Source organism: Ctenocephalides felis, unplaced genomic scaffold, assembly GCF_003426905.1.
Source record: "Ctenocephalides felis isolate EL2017-DRISC unplaced genomic scaffold, ASM342690v1 CF-g0.4_SCAFFOLD_01886, whole genome shotgun sequence".
Taxonomy (NCBI): Eukaryota; Metazoa; Arthropoda; class Insecta; order Siphonaptera; family Pulicidae; genus Ctenocephalides; species Ctenocephalides felis.
This window is the reverse complement of record NW_020538040.1, coordinates 137,263,702-137,279,177: the sequence shown is the minus strand read 5'-3', so window position 1 is coordinate 137,279,177 and position 15,476 is coordinate 137,263,702. Positions and strand designations below refer to the sequence as shown.

The window sequence follows — 15,476 nt, the reverse complement described above, 5'->3', positions numbered from 1 at the left end:
TGATATCATTTCTATACGGGTCGATTGTGATTAGTCGTCGCGTATATGAATAGAGATCTGTCGTTGTATGCGTATCGGCATCAACGTTGTATGCGTACCGATATCAACAAGGAAATCTGCATACATAAATAAACATTTTAAAGTTACATTGTAATACAAATCTTGTTTTAATGAACAATTCCTGAATAAGAAGAATATTTTACCCTGTCCCCCGTAAATATTTATAATGAAAATAATAAAACAAATGCAGCATTTGTGCCCTGTATGAAACATAAGTTTATTGAAATAATTTCTATATTATTCATAGTTTCTATAAATCTTTGAAGTTATTGAAATGGAAAATATTGTTAAGGCAAAACAGATATTACAGCAGTTCAAAGAATGAGATTATATTGACAGCGAAAATGTAAAAAAATACCATCAGTCAATGAATGTATGTTAATTTTAATTACCAGAAGTTCTTCAAACACAACTATTACATGGTGAGTGAAGTTGCGAAAATAATATTTATTTAGACGTCGTTTAACATAATCCACTATGTGAACGAATATTATAAAAGTTATTAATCAGCAATTACTTCATTTCTCTAAATGCTAATTACATTTCTAAATGCTAATTACAATGACAAACCGATCATGTCTTATTTGAAGTATGACTTTAATTACATTATTGTTTTTAAATACTATACATATTTTTATTGCTATTATAAATATATAATTAATAATTCATCATTATATAAATGTGTATAATGGTTGACACTAAAAAAATTTTGTATCACGAGTGTTACCATATTACTAATAAACATTATTCAAAATTGTTATATGATGTATTTATTTTTACTTAAATGCCATCTTGTACAGTAGCAAAAGAGTTTTACTTCAATCGCGTGTGAACCTTACGCTCACTCTTCTTTTTTTATTTGTTTTAATTTTTCACATTTCTAATTTTGACTTATTGTTAGAATCATTTTAAAAAAGTATTTTTCTTATAGTGATTGGATCAGTACCTGAATAAAAATATATATATATATATATATATATATATATATATATATATATATATATATATATATATATATATTTTTATTATCTTTTATCAATGAATCAGATCATTATGTTTGGTTTTGAACAACGAAAAACTTTTGTTAAAGGACAATAAGCAATGAAAGCAGTTGGCATAATTGGGTTACTTATTTACATCAACACCTTTGATCAACTTTTTTTTCATCTTCTTTCAAATCGCATTATGTAGTCGCCACAATGATTTATTCATAAATATTAAATAAACAAAATGCCCGAGGAGGCTTAGAATGTTATGAAATGATATCCATTTGTAGCAAAACGGTTCGAAGCAGTGATTGTCGACACATTTAGATATCTAGTGCATAAAATTCCCAAATTAAGCAAATAACTGTTGATATTTAATCAAATTAATTGTCTGTCACTGGTAAAAAGTAGTTGACACAAAACTAAGTTTGTATTCTTAAATGCAAATTTGTAAACTTAAGTCGTATTATAACTTGTATAATTGTAAATGGCTAATGTAGAGCTTTGTAGATAATGGAAACAAATATGGCTTGAAAGTATTACTGGAGTTGAAAAAATAAAATTTTAAATAAATAATATAATTATTTATTAATAAGTCTCTGAAGGAGAAGTTTATGTTCTCGCCACAAAATCCGAGTTGCTAATTTTATGTTTTCTCGATGTTTCAAACCATTCTAAATCGATTTTAAAAATTCACAAAATGTTCAAAAGATATTGGTTGGGAATAATACTGATTGGTTTTTGGTAAAGATCGGTCGGACCTTTTTCTTGTAATTAACTGTCGAAAAAAGATTTTTAACTATTTTTATGAAACCTTTTTTAGCAATAGATATCATGGTCTTAAGCACATACTAAAATATTACGACCCTACGACAAGTCGTTTAATTTTGAAAATGTATCAAAGTTAGAAAAGTATGAGTCAAAATTTGTGTCAAAAGTCACTTTTGTGATGTGATAAGTCCAAATTTGAATTTCACCAATTTTGAAAGCTATTAGAATAAACTTGATTAGGGTGAAGGAAGAGGAGTCGCGATAGCTTTGCAAGACGATGAGCCAAGCCATTTCTTTAAAATTAGCAAAAAAGTGCTTTTTTGTAACAGTTTTCTCAAATATCTTGCGATCTCAAGTTCATTCACAAAAATTTCGATTCTTTATGTCTGTATCACCCAAAGAGAAGTCAAAAATGTTCTAGTTGTGTAAAAAACGTTAGACATTAGTATTAAATCGTTAAATAATATAAAGAACTACATACATGATATATAATCGTGCTAGTATTTTTTTATAACATATGTTAAATATTTCACAAAACAATTATTAAGTTTCTTAAAAAAATATCTCGGTATTTTTAATTAAATTTAATATAGTGATGAAGTTCATGCACTAAACCACCCAATAAATTTTTTTCTAAATATCTAATTCTCAATTTTAGTTGATTAAGTCAATTAATACACTTATCGAAAAGTTTTTGCGACTTGCCTTGAGGCAAATGCCACTTTCAACCAGTTTATACTAGTTTCGACACTTGATGTGTGTCACAGTCTGCAAAAAATTTTGCAAAGATTTATCTTATTTTAGTTATCAATATAATAATGTATTAATAATATAAACGTTAATCAAATACAAAATCATTATCAAAAAATTATAGAGCATTTTTATAGACCAAGGGCTTAATAATTTTTGACAACTGTTCTGAGTTTAATTATTTATCAAGCAAATTTTTAAAAAATAGTTTTTAATAAAAATAGTATTATAATATAAATTTGATTTCCAATTTAAATATCGACTTTATACTATAAACTTTTACACGCATGGACCAATACATATGTTCAGCCTGAAAATTATTTAATCCAAGCATTTGATAACAATAACTTATTCTTTAATATTAAATATATATATATATATATATATATATACATTTAATTTTGAGTACCAATGACATAAAAGGGTCCCATGTTTTACTTTCAACGATATGTTGTATTAATGACTGCAGTTTAGAAATACTTAAACATATATATTACAAGGTCTCATTATAACTATATATATATATATATATCCATAATTGTGAAAGCATGTATATTTTGCTTTTTTCTATTTATCGGAACGTTTTATGAATCGACAATTTCACTTTCAGGCCCTGTAGGTACTCAAGAACACGAAGTCATATTGTTTTAACAGTTTTTTATATCCATCCGTTCAATCGTTTATTAGAAATAGAAACACTGTTTCCTGGCCACGATAATCAGATTTGATTATTATTACTTTATCATAATAATATAAAGTTATAAAATTATATAGTTTTTTTACAAAGGTCGAATTTGATTCTCAGTAATTATGATATCTAACCCAAAAGCCTTATATATCAAAAGGCATAACACGTATCAAACAATACCAAAATTTTCCGTTATTTTCTAATTATAGAAATAGGCTTATTAGTTATTTTTCTTAAAATTATTATATTTGCAATATTTTTCAACTGTCCCTTTTTAACCATAGGTTAGGACAAAAAGGACAGCAATCGGTCAAACAGATACAATGTTAATTTTTAATTTTAAAGAAATTTTATGAAATAAAAGAAAAATTGTTTAATTAATACAAAAGAAAAATTTCATGGGCTACAAAGATTGCACCGTATATTACCTTGATCTGGTATTTTGTCAGAAGTATTCAAAATTTATTTATAGTATTTAGAATAACTAATAGTATTTATCTTCTATAAAATTGCTTTTTTAACTTATATCACATTTTCTTATGGCTTACATCTTTGTCAGTGAAAAGATATAATTGAATCTTTTTACACCACCCATATGTAAGCTTTTTTAGAGATTACATATATAAACAAATTGTTGAATCTAATTAAAAAATAACAGTACATTATATAATACAAATAAATCGCGTTTCCTTCAAAATTATATTCAGTTATCATGAAATAAATAAAAAAGCCCCAAACTAAAAAAAAAACTAATAACAAACAAATTTCTTTCGTTATGAATATTGTAGCAATTATTACCCTTATAACGACGCCATAAGAATTACGGTCATAGCTGGTTATACACCTTTTGCCTTCTACTTTAAAATAGTATGGTTAACTTTATTTGTTTAGAGGCGTCCATTGAGGATTTGACAAAAAATCGCAAAATATCACGTTGGGAAGGGGAGGGTATACTAAGATATCACATACCTGTATTTTCAAAAAAATCCAAACATTTTCAAAAAAATAAAAAATTCTACCATTTTTTCTCGTAAGGGAGCGTCTATGAATCACGTGAGGGTTTTAGGGGGGGGGAGGTTTGACAAAAAATCACAAAACATCACGTGGGGGAGGGAGGGGTATGTAAGATATTGTGTGAGTTCACATTCGTGTATTTATTTTTTAACTAATTTTTTTAAAAAAGTTCAAACATTTTCAAAAAAACAAAAATTCTACCATTTGTTTTCGTAACTAATTTTGAATATCATCACGTATCACCAAGTGTGATTAATGAACGCCCCCTTTTTGAGATAACGGTGATGGACCTTTTTGCCTGCAGACCTTTAAGCCCCGCTCTACCCTATATTAATGTAAATTCAATTTTTTCAAATTAAATATTCATTATTCTTTATCACTAATCTGCCGATGTTTTAGTATGTTTAAAGTTGTTTAAATGTCTAAATATCCAACAAACTAAATCAAATTAAAAATATAAATCATCATATGAACTATCATAAAAAACATTTAATAGGAATAAAAATCAATTAAACTAAATTTACTTGGTGAATATACCCGTAACAAAAAATGTATTCTTGAGATTTAAAATCAGTTTTGATTTCTAGCATAACGATAAAAGGTTACATATATTTATTATTATTATATTAATATATTCAATATACATGCCTTCACTTGACTATAAACGTGACGTATACGTTTGAGAAGAGTTTCAGAGGTCAGTTTGACTCCCATTATGCCCTATAGACAAAAGATATGTAAATGAATTCAATTATAATTCAGATTCTTCGAATATTTTCATTTTCCGGTTTAAAAATACGTGAAATGTCGCTTGCGCAATAACCGAATAGCCCGTGCTGGCATTTGCGCGTTTCCGGATAACGAATTTATAATTCAGCGACGAATATATTTTATTGATCAATTTACATCCTGCTTTTATTGATTTCATTATTTTTTTAATCCAATAAAATTGAACTTATTCGGACGCTCAGCACAACAAACTTTTTTTAGGACGCGAAAGTTCCGCACAACGAACTTTGCTTCACTCAACGTACTTAATCGCTTATTTTTCAAAACTTATTCCATAAACATATTCCCCAAGTGCCCAAGTGAGTTCAAAAAGTGGACTTTGGGAAGTTTTGCACCCTTTGTAAAAATATACTGAAGAATAATTATAATATACTGAAGAAAACGATCATACTTAAAACACTCTCGTTATTGGATAATTCACAATCACATCTCAATAATCTTGAAAATTTTCAATCAGTTTTCCAACACAGCTGAGGCTAGGGGTTCAGTAATTTTTACAAGTTCTACAAAAGAAAACTAGTGGTGTATGGCATCGTGCCTTAAGGCAAATTGCTAAAACTTCCCTTATCGTAATGTATAACGTTTTTAAATAGCTTATTATAAATACTGTTAAAATGTCTAATATTTATAAGAATTATATAAACTGAATTGCAAATTTAAAATTATTTATTTAAAGTGAGTTTTAGAACTTTAGCCAGAATTACAATTAAAATCCAAATTATTTTCGATACACAAAAAAATATAATTTTGAAATACAAAAAAATCCCGAAAACAATTGCTTTGTCAACACAATCTTAAATTTTTGCACATTTAGTTTGGTATCTCCAAAATGGCTGGACTGCTTTTGCCAAAAACTAATCACCACTTCTCCTCATCATTACAAACTGAATGCTTTTTAGATCATTCAAATCAGATGCTCCATTCTCTCAAAAACTCGATTTCTATTTCTGCACTCTTTGCTCCGAATCTTCGAAACGACTGGACCTGCCTAGAATCCAATGCTTTTTGAACAAAAAATTGCGGATACACAAAACACACACATCCATTTTTTAAGGTAGGCCAAAATATTCAGAAACCTTCAAAACGTGAAGATATGCAAAAATTTTCAATTTCTATTTTTGGACGATTACAATAACTTATCCTACGAGAAGTTAATAGTTAATTTAAGAAATCAGATGTAAAAAGTTTTTGTTTGTTTCAATGTTACAAAAAGGAATATCTGCGTACGTAAGCCATAACTTGAACTTCAATCGACGTTTCTCAAAAAATTAAGAAGTATTTGAAGAAACACTTGTTAACGACTCGCACTAAATAGTTGCAATATTTTTGGTCAACATTTTCGCGAAATAACGAGAACCGATTTTGAAAATTGAAAAACCTTTCGAAAGTTAGCAGTTGGGATTTATATTGAGTGGTTGTGGTAAAGATCGGCCTGGTCGTTTCTTTATAAATTTTGCAATTTTAAGGTTTAAAAAAAGGATAGAGTTCATAATCTTAACAAATATCCTGATATATTTCACGCCTATAAAGAGTGGTTTTCACTACAAAAATCCTTAAATTTTAGGCATATTTACTGTGTGTACTCCGTCCGGTAATTTAAAACATAAACGTTTCCTTCGCGGAGTTAAAAACTGCTTCATTATGGTTAATTAATTGAAAATAATTCTTTTTGTCATGAACGTTCCAAAAAAAATCCAAATGCTTAATTTTGTTTATCTGATGACCATTGTTGCACTTTTTTCACCAAAACGTTAAATCAGCTTTATCCAAAAATAAATTTCATCCGAACTGTCAATATAAATCAAATATTTTTTTGTATAATATAAGTCGGTTTAATGTGCCGCTAATAAAACACCATTCGACTAAAAGAAAAACGGTTGTGACAGATATGATCTTCTATAAAAGTTTTGAGCAAGTTTTTTTAGGTGCTGTTTTGTCCAAAACTGAAATTATTAACTTTTCGCTAAGAATTCTGAATATGGCTGCGACCTTGTAACTTCATCATACTAAAAATGAGAGTAAAGAAATCATGTATATATAAATTCATAGAATATGATTATGCAACACATTAAATAAGATTAGTAAATGTTTTCAACATTAATATTAACATTTCTTTAAACCTTCACATATAATTGACTGTCACAAACCGTTAGCAGCACATGTGTGATTAATTGAGCGAATGTAGGGCCTTGTCTCTATGTAACAGGTAAACGGCGATTAAATAAAATTATCATAATTTATTTAGTTTTTTTTCCGCTTAAATCTATTTGTAGCATTAAATGGATACATATTATCGTACAAGATTATGTGCTATGATATCACACCTACGTTCGATAATTTTATGGTGATTTAAATTTTATTGCGATAAATCTTCGATTGGTGAATCGGCTATACAGAGGTCAAGATTCGATCGAATGCTGGAATATATAAGATCAATGCAAAAGATTAAATTATAAACAGACGAAGAGCAAGTAATTACCATATTCTTGAACAGGTATCTATTTATGACAGTATGATTTATAAAACTATGTTAACCAGCAGTACACTTAGTTGCTGATAGTGCTTCAATTTTTTTAGAACAGCAGTGAGAATTAGGTGTTCTTTACGCTGTTGTAAACAATACATACTTCTAGGTTTATTACTTTTATTAGCGCTGTTTGAAGGCAACCCAGTGATCGTCCTTACTAGCTGTGGAGCATATTTAACTTCCCGTAGGGCAAGTTATAGTAATCGCAAAAAAATCGAAAATGAAAATTTTTATATATCTTTACGTTTCAAAGGTTTCTGATTATTTTGGCATACTTTAGAAAAAATGTATGTATGTATGTGTGTGTATGTGTGTGTGTGCGTGTGTGTACGTGTGTGTGCGGATACAAATTTTCGTCGACGATTTCGGGAACACCGATCAACCGATTTAAATAATTCAAAAAACATTCGATTCGTACTGATAAGGAGACGTGCTGATTTGTTTTTGGCGAAGGCAGGTCTAGCAGTTCCGAAGATACAGGGCAAAAAGTGTCAAGAATGGTAACTCAGTTTTTAAGAGAGCGTCCGATTTCAATAATTCAAAAAACATTTTACTTGTATTAACTGATCAAATTTTCATGAAGGCAGGTCTAGCGGTTTCAGAGATCTAGTAAAAAAAATAAAAAAATGCCATGTGGCGGTCAAAAAAGAACATTAGACATATGCACATCAAATTATCAGATATTTTATAGAGATTTTAACAATAAGTATAAATTTTGTTTACATTCCTATGGGTTCCGTACCAATGTTCAACCGTTAGACGGCGACGCGGCGCTTATGCGTTTTGACATCTCGTCTCTATGCAGTTAAAGCAGTACGATTGCTTTGAAAAAAGTTCAGAATTTCCAAAATATGTCAAAACATATTTTTAATATTTTTTTGTCAAATTTATAGTTTCTCAAAAATCTAATTTTTTCGAAGTAAATTTTTTTTCAGAAATGGTAATCGTTTTTAAAAAAATAATAATTTATGGAGAAGTTTCAGCAATTTGCCTTAAGGCACAATAATTATTTTTACTTCTAAACTTTACTAACTAATAACCTAATAGTTGTAATAACCTAATAGTGATGTTGCAGCTATGTCCCGAAAAGCTATTTTATATAAAAACATATTCGAAACTAAATATCCAAGTGAAAACTGATATCACTACTGTTTGATATCAGGGTGTACATGCCAGAAGAGAAATTTGCAAAACCGTAGTTAATTGAAATCGAATTTTATTTTACAACAACTTGTTAATCTAAAGGGATTCCCCAGAAAAATATTTTTCGACAAAAATAATTAAATGAAATTTGAAGTACTTGGCTCTAGCTGATTTTAGCAAAAGTATTTGCTATAGATCAAAAAATTCAGAATTTTAATAAGTGTACTTATCTCTTATTACAACCTACATAAAGACAACTTGGGTTGATGAAATTTATGCACATAAGACTGAATCATTAGATATTGTTGAAAATGAATAATAGATTGTGATTCTGCAGCTGAACTTTAGCTTGTGTTTATATCATTGACAAGTTAGTGAGTTTGCACTCATTCGCAAACACATTTGAAGTCTGCTTTGTCTAAAATCGAATTAATCTCAATTGATAGTTCATTATGAATACTGCAGAACTTTTTTTTCGATTTACAAAAAACATTTGTCAGAAGTGGGATTCGAACCCACGCCCTCATAGAGGACCAGAACGCTCGGCCAGGTGAAACCTGGCAAGGTAACCTTGAGTCTGGCGCCTTAGACCGCTCGGCCATCAATTGTAAGCACATTTGTAATGTGATTAGTCTTGAGCTAGGCCTCGAAAAGCTATTTTATATAAAAACATATTCGGATATAAATTTCGAAGTAAAAACTGATATCAGTACTGTTTGATATCAGGGTGTACGTACCATGAGAGAAACTTGCAAAACCATGCAAATGGTTAACTACTTGTGCTGTGTACTCCTTAGTGCTTCGAATTGGTAGTAAACAACTAAACAGATAATTACAACTTATTACAATTACAGCCTGTAAATTAATTCACTTTCTGCGCATTTATTCATAAAGAGAAGATCAATTAATTAGATATTTGGTGTTTGGATGTCTAAAATATCGAAAATAAAAATTCTTTAATTGATTCCATTCATCTTTCTTTTAACTTCTTGAAGGAGAAGTTTATTTTCGCGAAAAAATCTTTTTTGCTAATTTTATTTTATGTTTTTCTGCACGTTTCAAGTCATACTGAATCAAATGAGACTAAAAATGTGTGTATGTATGCCTGTAGGTATTTATGTGAGCCAATTTTTAATCTTTCGTCAACGTTTTCTCAAAAACGGCTGAAATGATTTTACAAACTCAAAAGCCATAGCATGTAACTCAATGAGTAATGGTATTTATCAGTTTTGCGCGACGATCGACCGAGCTGTTTTTTTTTTTGAAATTAGCAGAAACGTGTAAAATTCATTAGTGATTCGATTTTAATGATTTAAAATCTATTGGTTAGGAATCGTGCTGATTAGTTTTTGGTGAAGATCGGTCAATCCGTTTTTTTGTAATTGTTGACAACTTTTTTCGATGATTTTTATTAATCTTTGTATAGCAATAAAGTACGTAGTCTTAATGAACAGATTAGAATATTAATGTCCTACTAAAAGTGGTTCAATTATAAAAGGTCATTAAAACTTGGATTATTTTTAGGACTATATGTTATGTACTTATACCTACTTACTTACATTATATTAGAATGAAAATTGATTAACCAGTCCTTGACATTTTTTGTAAATCGAAAGAGAATTCCAATGCTCCGCAGTATATGCAATGATTAAATTATCAAACAAATTTTATTCGATTAAATACTAATAACATTACCGATGTTCTTACGATTGGGTGATCTTACCAATCTGTCATATGTCAGGATGGCCGAGCGGTCTAAGGCGCCAGACTCAAGGTTACCTTGCCAGGTTTCACCTGGCCGAGCGTTCTGGTCCTCTATGAGGGCGTGGGTTCGAATCCCACTTCTGACAAATATTTTTTGTAATTCGAGAAAAATTTTTTGCAGTATTTATAATGAACAATCAATTGAGATTAATTCGATTTTAGACGAAGCACACTTCAAATGTGTTTACGATTGAGTGCAAACTCACTAACTTGTCAATAATATGAATACAAGCTAAAGTTTAGCTGCAGAATCACAATTTATTATTTATTTTTAACAATCTCTAATGATTCAGTCTCATCTGCATAAATTTCATCAACCTAAGATGTTCTTATGTACGTTGTAATAAGGGGTGAGTAAACTTATTAAATTTCTGAATGAGTAGACCCATCAGTTCTTGCATGATAGAAATAGTAATTTGTTCTTCGTGAGGGTCATACAAGAAATAATCGTAGGCAATGGTTATGGCACGTAAATTTTCTGATCAATAACATACACTTCACAAAAATCAGCAAAAAACAACTATACTTGTAGATTTTTCAATATTATTGCTGAAAAAAAAATTCTGGAGAATCCCTTTGGATTAAGGAGTTTTTCAAAAATAAAATTCAAAAAAATATAAAATACAATGCTTCGGATCTTCAAAAACAAAACTAATCTTAATTGAAAACATTAAATTTTATGTTAGAAATTAAGCTATCGTTGATTAATTTTGTTTAGGAATTTTAATAGAGAGAAAGAAGTTGCTCCTATAATGAAATTCTTACCTAGAAACATAGTAAATAGAACATGATGACACAACAATATCTGAAATTTTGAAGTTAATAAAAAATCAAAAATAATAACTAAGAAATTAGAGAGGCTGCTCTAAGAATAAATTTCTAATCCGAAGAGCGGATAATAAAAAAATGCCAATGTGTAATTCATTTTTTTAAATTTAGTTCTCTTAAAACAGTGATCTCTATATCTCAACCTAGCCAATTGAGTTCGACCATGTACTACTAACATTAGACGAATTAGTGTACAAAAAATTATAATAGAGCAAACTTGATCTCTTTACTCGTAACTTATAGATATTCTGAAAAAAGTGTACTAATTTTAAAATTTTTATGGATGGGACAATGCCGTTATATGAATTGTGATTAATTAGGTTTTAGGTGTACGATATTGTCGAACTCACTTACCACATTTTTAATATATATTTTCTGGAATTTATTGGGGTTCTAATTGAATTTATAAAAAATGATGTCAAAATGTGGTAGGAACAACTGCGCTTTGCAGCCCTAGAATCGAGAATAGCTTGATTTTTAACTTAAAAATCAGGTTGTTCCAGAATTTTAAACACACGAACAGAAGATATCTGAAGATATGTCCCTAGATGTGTGTTATAGTTTTCTTTTTAGAAAGTTTTCTTAGAAAACCGAGTTTGTACTATTTTATTAAATATTCCTTTATTGATCATTCTTATTTCGAGAGACTTTTTTCATCGAAAGTCAGAAGCATATATATTGTCTTACATTTTATTCTTTGAAGATTTCCATAACGCAAAGCGCCATTCTACAGTAGTTCCCACTCGATTATAGTTAATCACAAAACATCGAAAAAAAACGAAAATAAATTTTTTTGCATATGTTTACGTTTGGTATACCTTATAATTAGAAGAAATGAATGTGTGTGTGCGGATACAAATTTTTGTCGACGATTTCGGTAACTCGGATCAACCGATTTGAATAATTAAAAAAAATGATGGGGAGACGAGCAGTTTTTGACAAAGACAGGTCCAGCCGATACAAAGAATCGGGGCAAAAAGTGCAATAAATTACAAATTAATTTTTGAGAGAACGAAGCGTCCAGTTGAAATGGTTCAAAAAACATTTTATTTACATTGTGTAAATGAAGAATAAATTAAATTTTGGGAATGATTATTAGATATCAAATTATAAGATATTTTGTAAAGATTATAATAATAAATTCGATATCTCGATTGCTTTAAAGCACAATGCCATGCATCACTAGTTTATTTAACACCCATGGCAGTATTTTACATGTAGTAGTTGTTATTGTTCTTTATTCCAAAAAAGCCACTAGTATCAATCTTTGCGGTAACAAAATATAAAAAGTCAGCAAAATACTTACAATTTTACCAATCGATAATAGAAACTACTTGGTATTTATGAATGAAGCAAAACTATACGCTATTTCACGAGTCCATCGATCTTCTCCATCCGAGCCGACTTCACTTTTTTACCTTGTATCTATTAGCGAATATTTATGCGAACATGATTCGGCGAAACTCTGTACATGTGTAAGATCCCATAAAAAGTGTCATGTATCGACATTAAATACTGTAAATTAGATAGTAACACACACCGAAGTGCTACTCAAAACATATTCACGACATATCCGGTTGCAAGTTAAAAAAACAACAAATTCGATACCCGGTGATTAATAATTTTCCTTGAATAATAAAAAAATCATTAATAGCAGCGCATGCTGCAAGTTTCCTATTTCACAACTGCTTTTTTGTTATTTTTTCTGTAACATGCAGTAAACATAAAAAAGTAATTGTATGTTATAACAATAGCCGCGGCTTTCAAATTCCATTAATGTTGAGTGATTTATAATGTATACTTTCTACCAGACGTCACTCCACAATTATCATAATTCCCCCTGCTCCACTATCTAATGAAAATAAATATCACATAAGGGAAACCGGAACAACGGGGTACAAATCATACATTGGTACAAATATCTAACAATAAGTAAATGATTAATAATTTTTAAATTAATTTTGGAATAATTGAGAAACTGCAAGACGTATTATATCCAAAATAATCAGAAAGTTGAAAGTGTAATAGTATAAAAAATGAAAATGTCTATACACAAAGCTTTACAATGCTATATATTTGTAATTCAAATATATAATTTCTTGTTTTAAGTACTATAACAAACAAGGCGTAGGAGGCATTACTCTTTCGGTGATTCTTTCATATTTAATTGATTTTTTTCAAATGCGAGTTTATTACCCAAGGGTATTATACTCTGACAGTGTTTATGAATAGTGTTATACATTTTATCCTAATAATTAGTATAAACCATATATGGAAAAAAGGAAAAGGTTAACAATTCCTAAAAAGATCACATTTCAATGAATTCGAAAGCAGTATGCATAAAATTGCTAAAATTTTTCGCGAGTATACGGGTCTGGATGTTATTATTTGAGTGATACTTACATTTTAGGTAAAAGTTTTCAGTAAGCTTTTTAATTTGGTCGATTGCCGTCGGTACGTCAGTCAGTTCATGTATGTATTTTGTAGAGTAATAGTGTCTGGTCAGTGGATCCCTTGATTTGTTGAGTGCTAGTGGTAAGGCTTAATTTTGTACAGTCTGTAGTTTTTGTAAGTAAGTCTTTGTTGTCGCGTCCCATACTGGAGTGCGGTACAACAGTATCAGTCTTATTAATGTCAAGCCAAGTGTCCGCTTGTTCTTCAAGCTCAGCCGGCAGTAGTGGTTCAAGAGAGGTCTCAGTAGATTTATCATTCCGTAAGGTGTGTTTCGTTAAGCTGAGTTTATGGTCCAAGGTACCACCAAGTTATATGACATCCTTGGATCATTCAACTTCGTGAGTCAATATTTCTATTTTGTCCAAGTCGGTCAGTGTAGTGTAATTACTTATTTTATTGTTTTTTTTTATAACTAAACAAATTATCATAGAACTATAATATTTTAAAATACTCGTTTAGACCATGAATATGCAAAACACTACCCAAAGATTTATTTATTATTAATTACAAAGAAACGGCCCGGTCGATCTTTATCAAAACCTAACCAACACGATTACCAACTGATATCTTTCGAAAAAAAATGATGTTTTTTCAATCTCTTCAAGAGTTTTAACGGAAAATGTTGAGCTTATCTACTAATTATGAAGAAACGGCTTGATCGACCATTGTGCAAAACTGATAGTCAACGCGAGTCCTTATGGAGTTTCATCAAATGACTTTTCAGCAAATCGGTATATTTAAATAGTTGGATTCGGCGCAGCCGTTTCTATTAAGAGTCAATGGAAGGTTAAATTTTGGCTCCCATACATACACATACATTGAGCTGTTCCTAGTATTGAAGTCAAACAATTCACAATTTAAAACGTAGAGAATAAAATAAATAAAAGTAGAAAATCATACTTTCGGGCAAAATTATGAAATTATCTTCAAAATGTACAATGTGACCCAGGACAGGTATAATAAGTGCATTGACCAAAAAGTAAGCTTGCAACTTAAACTCCCAAACCCATGTCAGTTTTATACTGTTAAACCCAAAAAGCTATTTTCTTGAATTATTGATTATTATTTAGATTTCACTACTGAATAATTATGTCTGTGCCATAGGTTGTCCGTGCGCCGGTTTCCAGTAACTAGTTGATAAAAATTTTACACTATGAATCACCTTGACCACATTTTTTTGCAAGCCGCCTATATTACATACAGTGAAGTATGAAATGATCCTGTTGCCGTTTCACACCACAGTGCCCAAAAAGGCTATTTTCCTGATTAATGTGAAACTGGATTTTACTGCTATATGATGTCAGGTTGTCTTCTTCCTCAAATAGGCTATGTCCTAAATAAAGTAGTTTTATTTCCTTAAATTATATACCAAGTGGTCAATTCCATCCGGTGTCCACTACAATAATGACCAAATTCATGATTGGAACGAACGTAATAACTTTTGACACAGATGAAATTTTTTGACACGGTGTTGTAATATGTTGTCATGATATTAATTGCGATCACTATCGATCTAGACTTTATCAAATTATTAACGAACTCTAATATCATCATAAATAGATTGCTAAGATTATTAAGATCGGTGTCCGGAACAAATATGATACCTGCCCCGAGGAAAATCAAAAGAAAAAAATAATTTATCTATTCGATTGGATTCTATTTGTTCGGATAAAAGCGTGTGACAGGTGGGCGGACGGTCGTA

At 29.8% G+C, this 15,476-nt stretch overlaps 1 non-coding gene across 1 annotated transcript; it reads left to right on the top strand.

Annotated features, from left to right (window-relative positions):
• The first annotated feature begins 10,464 nt into the window (after positions 1-10,464).
• Trnal-caa lies at positions 10,465-10,578 on the top strand. Its single transcript has 2 exons — positions 10,465-10,502; positions 10,534-10,578. It is a non-coding gene; the product is annotated as a tRNA-Leu (tRNA).
• Positions 10,579-15,476: the final 4,898 nt, after the last annotated feature.